Source organism: Austrofundulus limnaeus, unplaced genomic scaffold (genome assembly GCF_001266775.1).
Source record: "Austrofundulus limnaeus strain Quisiro unplaced genomic scaffold, Austrofundulus_limnaeus-1.0 Scaffold215, whole genome shotgun sequence".
NCBI lineage: Eukaryota > Metazoa > Chordata > Actinopteri > Cyprinodontiformes > Rivulidae > Austrofundulus > Austrofundulus limnaeus.
In genome coordinates this window covers 825931-831930 of record NW_013952617.1, presented here as the reverse complement: position 1 = coordinate 831930, position 6000 = coordinate 825931, and the positions used below count along the sequence as shown (strand labels likewise).

The window sequence follows — 6000 nt, the reverse complement described above, 5'->3', positions numbered from 1 at the left end:
AAAAAAAAAAAAAAAAAAAAAAAAAAAAAAAAAAAACGCAGAAAAGAGTTTTGCTTTAGTCATGAATGTGAACAAACAGCTTCTTCTATAGGGGTTGTCAGATAAACAAAATACACTTTTTGCCCCTACTTTTCTGTGCAAATTTTCAGTAAACACAACACACCTTTTGATACGACACCCGTACTCAGCACATATGAGTTTTGGTCAAAATACAATCATTTTAAAGAGATTGTACAACCGTTCATCATTTTCTATTTGGTTGCTGAATGGAAAACGACACAATAATTGTAACTTTTACTTCAAAAAATGCCAGGCCTTTTAATTTCACGTTATCCACCAATAAGAAGTAAAATCTTTTCTAGATGCTAAAGATCAACAACCTCAGTGACAAAGTGTTTTGTACACTTTAAAAGACAGCTTGGCAGTGAAGGAGCAATAAAGGAAAGCAGCCACRTTCCAACTAGTTTAACATTAATAAACATGAATCCACTGAGGAGTTTTGATGCCGAAGAGATCGAAAATGKAAATACCACTGTCAGACCGCAGCCTTGTACTGTAATTATGTTCCTGATAAGTGTCAGAGAGACCAGGGCAGGAGAAGAGTCAGGTGAAGAAAACGATTATCTGAGAGAAACTAATATGAGGTGTCAGTGGAAAAACTTAGTCAATGTCCTGTTTAGTTAACAACTTTAGCTAAAGTTTAATAGCAGTGTAGTAAAGTTTGCTGCCACATATCATAGTATAAATAAATCTGAGTTAACATTTTCCTTACTGGGTTACAAAAYGAGCTTAAAGCACAACCAGTGCCTAATAATCAGCTGATGAATAATTAGTTATCAGTCAAAGTGTAACAAATCTATATTTTACATAAACACTAATGTGTATTGGCAGTCTTTATAAGCCTGCTACATAAAAGGTGCATGTTTATGTAGATATGTTGACCTGAAAGGGTTTTGCACTGATTTAATAATAAAAAAAATCACTCTGGTTTTATAATCTGGACTTTTTGTACTGTGAATGAATTTGCCCAGCCCTCATTKTGTTCAGCCGCTTCTAATCTTAGTTACTTTTCTCTCCCTGTGTGGGGAAACGCTGCGTTCAGGGACCTGATCTGTGTGACTTTTATGGTTGACGTGTTTTGCACCAGAACTACTTTGATGGAGTCAGGAAGGTCATTTTGTTTGTTCTGACCCTCAGAGGCTCACAGTTGAACGACTTTGTCCTCTCTATCTGCCCTGCTGCTGCGAACACTGCAGTCATTGCGGCTGCTTTCTAATTAAGCTCACTCTGCCACATGCAGGCACTCAGGCAAATAGAGACACGTATTTTGCACAGCTGTAACAGGCACATAACCTGGCACAGAGGAGCAGTAGCATTGCTGTTAAGTAAAAATGGGTCAGTGGGGAAGGCCTGCCCTGACAGCTTAACACACAAACACGAAGAGGAGGATCAACCCCTTCTCAAAAAAAATAACAAATTAAAAAAATAACAAGGATGTACAGCTGTGTTTTTGATCCCATTAACTTCACATGGTCTTTTGCTTGTGCTCTGTGTGCTGCTTTTGTTCCATACATATGTGCCATGAAACAGTACCAACGCAGGGAGGGATGCAAGTTATGGATTAATGAATTAATATTAAGTTGATTGATCTTATTTGATTGATTAATTGATAAGTCCCCATTTCTTCAGGAGATCAAGAGGGTCCTTCCATAACATGAAGGACTACTTACATATGATATATTTTAACAATTTATTGTGCCAGCTGTGTTAAGTACTGACTGAATGAACAACAAATTGTGGATTTCTCCTCATTATTAAGGCCGTTAACACAACGCAGATTGTGTGAAACCGCAGGTTTTCTGTTGTGATTTGGCCAATGGTGTACACGACACCGACCGTTAATCTGAAAAACCGGAGCTTTCTGAAGCGCGCAACATGCGTCATACGAACTGCTGAAATCAGATCGGATTGTTACCCTGGATTTATACTACATGCATCTCTGCTGCGCAGGTCGCAGCTGTGCGTTTCAAGTCCAGTTTACACTACCTCCACTCCGCTCTGGTCCGACAGAGGAGATCGCGCGATAAATTCAGTGTGATAAATTTGGAAGTCACAGCAAAAAACAATTCTGTGAAAGACGAACTCCAAACACAGCTGAAAACAATGAAATAAAGGCTTTTGTTATCTATGTTGAAACTGTCTCGCTGTCGGCTTTCTGAAACTTCTGATTTCAAAATAAAATCCACGTGTATCGTGTGTGTACACATATGCTTCATGCTACATTTCCATCTGCTTCCCAAACAGAACGATACATTCTGACACCATTTGTGTAGAAATATATCTGTATATTCATTAATATAGCTGCAATTTCGACATTTTTCCAACAAATTATCCAGCCTAAAAGTGTCTTATTTTGAAAATACGGATGTCGTGCTCGTTTCTTTTCCTGTTGGTGTGACGTAATCTTTAAAAATTGACTCCGGCGCAGCTCCGGTGTCCGTCAAAAATAGGATCTGTTCTGATTTTGACGGATCGCCGTCAGATTGTGGATGGTTGTGTCCCTGATGGAGACTGGAGACCTGTCCAGGTGTCTCTGGTGAACTGAAGACCTGTATTTCTGTATATCTGTATTTCTCCTACATGAAACATAACAGAAATTTAATAGGTTGCTGAATGAGGAAAATAGATTAAAATAATAAAATATGATTTTTAGATGTAAAACTATTATTAATTTATTATAATTAGAATTTATTTANTTAAAATACGGCTTTACAGTTTGAAGTCTCTACTTTTGACTCATTTTGAAACGGTCTTAATTTTTCCAGTCTTTCTAAGTGGACGTTATCAGTTAATCAAATGGAACAAAATTTAATCTAATATACCATTATTTGACAATTAATCGCAAGTCMATTAATTGTTTGCATCCCTAGACGGAGGATAGAGTACCCAACTCTTTGTTGTGTGTATTTCTTKGCAGAAATGCTGAAATAGACGTTTTTTTTTCACCACTAGAGTTTAGTCTTTTGGTTAGCAGCGCTGCAGCTCTCCGTAGCCCACCTCATATCAGAATCTTCTCCCTTTGTTTTTCTTTTCCCCTAATTGTCCTGTGCTTGTGTGCGACTGCGCTAACTGCGACACAGGCCAAGAGAGACAGAAGATGTGTTTCTGTGAGGATAGGTTTGTGTTTGTGTGAGTCATGAGCGTGAGACTGTGCGTGGGTGTTACCTCTACTGACATTTAAATAATTGCCAGTAGCATTTTCCCAGAAGCATAATATCACAAGAAAATGTGTGCGCCCAAAAAAATAAAAAAAAAGGCTAAACAAAGAGGGAAAATAAAAACAGGTTCTAGTGTAGTTTTACAAGGCTTTTGGAGAATGTTTCACTTTGAGTAAGAAGAGAAAAGAAGTTGTTTGAACGAGGAGCAGAGAAGCGGCAGCAGTAAATCATCGATGTTAGAACAAACTGACCTCATGCTGGTGCTCTTGGTTTCTTTGCTTTCTCCAAACACTTCACAGAAAACACCTTTTTTTGCTGATCGCCCTGTTTAAAATGAATTTCCTTCACTATCTGTGAACTTGTTTTCAAGCAGATAAAATAAACAAACTTATGAAGAAAGTAGAACACTGCTGGTTTGCTGCTATATCACCMACTGATTCCCTTTTTTATGCCACTTCTGTTTCCTCAAAATAGATTAAAATCAAACTGAGTACTTGAAGAGTTTTTTTTCAGCTGTTCTTGTTCATCGAAGTTATCTATGTTCTTGAAAATTGTATGCTTGAATGTTATTGCATCGAATAAAGAAACTGCAGTCTTGACATATCATTGTTTTATTACTCTGCAGTGCTCTTGTTCACAGTGAGTACAAGCGGTTTGCTTCTCATGTGAAAAGCCCATAATTCTCCCAGTYAGTGTTTGAGTTTGCAGCCCAGATTTTTATTCTGTTGAACACTCATTATAATATAGACATGRCAATCAGTTTTAGGGGACTGATTCCTTTGTGGTTCAGTAGTACACAGCCACAGATATTTACACAGGGACTAGTTCGAGTGTACACAGGACAGGACTGTATTATGAGCTGGAAGCCAGCTGGTGGGCTGTAGCAGCGACTCTCAGCTCACATTGAAGTTTTAAGTGCAGAAATTGAGGATGTAAGTGGGAAAAGACAGAAAATACATTAAATTGTCATTGGCAGACGCGGCTGCTCATACTCGCCGCGTCTCCCTAATGTTTACAGCAGCGTTAGTTTTTGTAATTAGTTTACGAGCAAGAGCCAGATGTTTTTGAGTCTATTTTGGAACGCAGCGGTTTGAGGAATGAAGACTGTAAATTTGCGTCCTCTCTAGTATTTTTGATGGGGCAGTGTGACACCAGGTAAATTGAATTMATTTCCGTTGTAATTTATCACATTTGGATAAGATGTCGACTCTTACAGAGTTTGACTTTGTGCGTTCTAGGTCACAACAAAACATCCCAGACCTGCCATCAACAAAGAGACACACCAAGCTGCTCCTCCACTATATTTTTTTACTAGTTTCTTTTTTAGCTTTTAGCTGCTTTTTATGACCTTCCACTGAAAKGCAAACATAAACGATTATGTTTTTGCATGTATGCCCTATGTTTGTCTGTCTGTTAACAAAACAACTCTTTTACCACTGGACAAATTTAAATGACACTTGCAGAAAGTAGTTATTGATGCACAACTACAACTGATGAACTTTTAGACTTAAATGACTTCAGAAAATGGTTGTGCATTAGCAATATTTTGGTAATATGACACAGGGGTAACAATATGATATATTGTGATACTGTAACCAAGGTGATATATTGCAACATATGGCCATTTTTTTCTCAAAAATTCAAATGAAAAAAAAAAAAAAACAGTATATTTTATATGTATTTGTGTTTCATATTTCTTATTTGATCCATGTCTTTAATGGATAGGCCGAATGTGCAATTAGATAGTTTGATAAAATATTTGTGGCAACTTTTAGATTTATAATATTAAAATTTGTAATGACCRATATGAAGTTGTCAACCAATATCAGTACTCGATATTATTATTGCTGTTATGGTCAATGACCGACATTTACCCATATTACACAAACATACATATACTCACAAACACACTTGTGTCTTTTTTAAATACMGTCAAAAACGTCCAGACTGCTGATGTGGCTCTCTACTTCAGTTATTCTTGGCTGAGCAGCTATCACTATCAAGATCAACAGAGACCACTCCACCAAAMATTTCCCCTCCCAAAACAGAAACACAAACATCAATAAGCGGGAAATCAAAATTAGCCAATACCGATGTTAATGTYKATATATTGCGCATCCCTAATTATAATAAAATGATGGTAACCCACCAGTCTAACAATAGTCTATAACTTTCAGTTTAGTCATATCAAATAAAGCTGCTACGYCACACGTTACTGTCAAGGGGCTCCTATCATTAAGGGGGTTGCACGAGTACGCCAGTCATATGAGTGATTTTTTTATATGGTCGTTAAGCCACTTCAGTACAGTCCCTTGTAACTTCTCTTCAGCTCAGGGCCCTAGACAAATGCCAACCTGCTTAGCGTATTGATTGCAGGATGCAGTCAGAAAACCAGAGAAAGAGTGTCTTGTAAGGGATACTTTTAATCTGGCTTAAAAAACAGACATTGGCTAATTCAAGACAGTTGGCAACCCTACCTCAGCTTTGAAGGCAGCGAGTGCCGGTCTAATCCACTCAGATTCAGCCATCGGTACTTAATGCTAATGTTAATTCACGATGCTAACCTTTGAGCTAAAATTTTTCTCAGGCTGCTCAGGAAAGGAGGAGCCAAATGGCTGACTGCTGCCTACTAGTGGTTRRAGGCTACACTACAACACAAAAAGGAACTGCTGCCATAAAGTTTAAATTTTAACCCTCAATTAAATCGTTACAGTGCTTTAGAGAATCAGCAGTATCAGGAAGTCAAATATTGCAATATTTCCACATAAAATATTTTCTTACA

The 6000-nt window shown here is 37.6% G+C and overlaps 1 protein-coding gene across 4 annotated transcripts in view; it reads left to right on the top strand.

The window, feature by feature from the left end:
* The window catches only part of trrap (transformation/transcription domain-associated protein), a 123590-nt gene that overhangs the window by 39209 nt on the left and 78381 nt on the right, over positions 1-6000 (top strand). The window lies entirely within an intron of this gene.